We start from the raw sequence: 3755 nt of genomic DNA, 5'->3' as shown, positions 1-3755 counted from the left end.
ACCAAAGTAAACCACAAGTAAGGAGAAAGGGTTAGGGCTAACTGAAGTCACAGAGACAAGGATGTATCCCGATATTCACTTCCTTGGAGGGAAGCTAGTTACCGTTGGAGGGACAGGTGTTACCACGAAGGCACACCAACACCTCGAAGGCTCACCGTATTCTCCTTGAGATATCACCACGAAGGCGATTCTCAATCACTAGTGTTATACCTTGACGCGGCTTCCAGACCTTCACAAACTTCCCGGGGGACAAATCACAAGCTGATTCCTCATAGGAGTATGATAATCCCCAAGTGCAAGGAATCATCGTACCAATTTCCAAAGGTGGAAGTGATAAGTATGGAGTGTCGAACCCACAAGGAGCTAAAGGTAAGATCAATATTCTCTCAAGCCCTATCTGCCACTGATACGACTCTACGTACACCGAACATTTGCTTCCAACTAGCAACGAGAAATAAAACTATGTTGTGGGTATGAAGAGGATAACTTTGTATGATATCCGAGAGCTAAAATATAAAAGTAGGTGCTGTTATCGTAAAGTTAGAATATATTACTAAATATTATAAATAGCGAGTGTGCAATAATGGTGGATCGGTGTGCGGAATTTGTCCTAGGCAATCGTTAAGAAGACCGGTAATCACTATTGCAGTTTCATATGAGGGAGAGGCATAAGCTAACATACTTTCTCCACTTGGATCATATGCACTTATGATTGGAACTCTAGCACGCATCCACAACTACTAAAGATCATTAAGGTAAAACCCAACCATAGCATTAAAGCATCAAGTCCTATTTATTCCCATACGCAACAACCCCCTTACTCGGGTTTGTGTTGAAGGAAATATGTCGTAGAGGCAATAATAAAGTTATTATTTATTTCCTTTATCATGATAAATGTTTATTATTCATGCTAGAATTGTATTTACCAGAAACATAATACATGTGTGAATACATAGACAAACAGAGTGTCACTAGTATGCCTCTACTTAACTAGCTCGTTGATCAAAGATGGTTAAGTTTCCTAGCCATTGACATGGGTTGTCATTTGATTAACGGGATCACATCATTAGGAGAATGATGTGATTGACATGACCCAATCCGTTAGCTTAGCACACGATCGTTTAAGTATGTTACTATTGCTTTCTTCATGACTTATACATGTTCCTATGACTATGAGATTATGCAACTCCCTTTACCGGAGGAACACTTTGTGTGCTACCAAACGTCACAACGTAACTGGGTGATTATAAAGGTGCTCTACAGGTGTCTCTGAAGGTACTTGTTGGGTTGGTGTATTTCGAGATTAGGATTTGTCACTCCGATTGTCGGAGAGGTATCTCTGGGCCCTCTCGGTAATGCACATCACTTAAGCCTTGCAAGCATTGCAACTAATGAGTTATTTGCGGGATGATGTATTACGAAACGAGTAAAGAGACTTGCCGGTAACGAGATTGAACTAGGTATTGAGATATCGACGATCGAATCTCGGGCAAGTAACATACCGATGACAAAGGGAACAACGTATGTTGTTATGCGGTCTGACCGATAAAGATCTTCGTAGAATATGTAGGAGCCAATATGAGCATCCAGGTTCCACTATTGGTTGTTGACCGGAGATGTGTCTCGGTCATGTCTACATAGTTCTGGAACCCGTAGGGTCCGCACGCTTAACGCTATGATGATAGTTATATTATGAGTTTTATGTTTTGATGTACCGAAGGTTGTTCGAAGTCCCGGATGTGATCACAGACATGACGAGGAGTCTCAAAATAGTCGAGACATGAAGATTGATGTATTGGAAGCCTATGTTTGGATATCGGAAGTGTTCCGGGTGAAATCGGGATTTTACCGGAGTACTGGGGGGTTACCGGAACCCCCCGAGGGCTTAATGGGCCTACATGGGCCTTAGTGGAAAAGGAGGGAAGCAAGGGAAGTGTGGGGCACGCCCCCCAAGGCCCAAACCGAATTGGTTTAGCGCAAAGGGGGCCGGCCCCCCTCTTTCCTTCTTCCCCCCTCCCAAGTCCTAATCCAACTAGGAAAAGGGGGGAGTCCTACTCCCGGTGGGAGTAGGACTCCTCCGGTGCGCCTCTCCCCTTGGCCGGCCACACCCCCTTGCTCCTTTATATACAGGGGCAGTGGGTCACCTCTAGACACATAGGTTTATCAAGTTGATCATCTCTTAGCCGTGTGCGGTTCCCCCCTCCACCATAGTCCACCTCGATAATACTGTAGCGGTGCTTAGGCGAAGCCCTGCATCGGTAGAACATCAACATCGTCACCACGCCGTCGTGCTGACAAAACTCTCCCTCAACACTCGGCTGGATCGGGGTTAGAGAGACGTCATCGGGCTGAACGTGTGCTGAACTCGGAGGTGCCGTGCGTTAGGTACTTGATCGGTCGAATCGTGAAGACGTACGACTACATCAACCGCGTTGTGCTAACGCTTCCGCTTTCGGTCTACGAGGGTACGTGGACAACACTCTCCCCTCTCGTTGCTATGCATCACCATGATCTTGTGTGTGCGTAGGATTTTTTTTGAAATTACTACGTTTCCCAACATGTGTTTCAGTCACTCACCAACCCACTATAAGCGAATCATGAACGTATTGCAGCACCCTATAGCGGGAATCCCTCACGCTTGCGCGACATGGAGGGCACCATAGGAGAGCACCAAAGTAAAACATACAACTCATACCAATCAAGATCATCAATCAACCCAAAGACAAAGGATATCTACTCAAAACATCATAGGATGGCAACACATCATTGGATCATAATATGTGGCATAAAGCACCATGTTCAATTAGGGATTACAACGTGTTGCGGGAGAGTGGACCGCGTAAAAGAGATGAGGATGGTGATGATGATGGTGATGATGATGAAGACGATCACCACGGCGATGATTCCCCTCTCGATGGCACTCCGATGCGACCGAGATAGAGGAGGAGAGGTTCTCCCCCTTGTGCTTCCTCCTCCATGGCCTCCCCTAGATGGGGAGAGGTTCTCCCTCTGGTCCTTGGCCTTCATGGCGATAATGGCCCCTCCGGGATCCTCCTCCATGCCCTCCGGTGATGATGGCCCCCTCCGGCAGGGTGCCAGAGAGGGCCTACATTGGTTTTCGGTGGCTATGGAGGCTTCTAGCGGCGAAACTCCCTATCTAGGTTAATTTTCCGAGGTTTCTGTACAACAACAACAACAACAACAAAGCCTTTAGTCCCGAACAAGTTGGGGTAGGCTAGAGGTGAAACCCATAAGATCTCGCAACCAACTCATGGCTCTGGCACATGGATAGCAAGCTTCCACGCACCCCTGTCCATAGCTAGCTCTTTGGTGATACTCCAATCCTTCAGGTCTCTCTTAACGGACTCCTCCCATGTCAAATTCGGTCTACCCCGCCCTCTCTTGACATTCTCCGCACGCTTTAGCCGTCCACTATGCACCGGAGCTTCTGGAGGCCTGCGCTGAATATGCCCAAACCATCTCAGACGATGTTGGACAAGCTTCTCTTCAATTGGTGCTACCCCAACTCTATCTCGTATATCATCATACCGGATTTATAGGAATTTTTGGCGTCGGTCTCACGTCAAGGAGGTGCCCGAGGCAGGCCCACGCGCCTTGGGGGGGGGGGGGGGGGCGCTCGTGGACGCCTCGGGACTCTCCTGGCCCAACTCTTTTACTCCGGGGTCTTCTTTTGTTCCATAAAAAATCATCAAAAATTTGCACATCAATTGGACTCCGTTTGATATTCCTTTTCT

The sequence above is a fragment of the Triticum urartu genome, chromosome 7A, assembly GCF_056163025.1.
Source record: "Triticum urartu cultivar PI428250 chromosome 7A, HENAU_Tu73, whole genome shotgun sequence".
NCBI lineage: Eukaryota > Viridiplantae > Streptophyta > Magnoliopsida > Poales > Poaceae > Triticum > Triticum urartu.
This window is presented reverse-complemented; position numbering follows the sequence as displayed.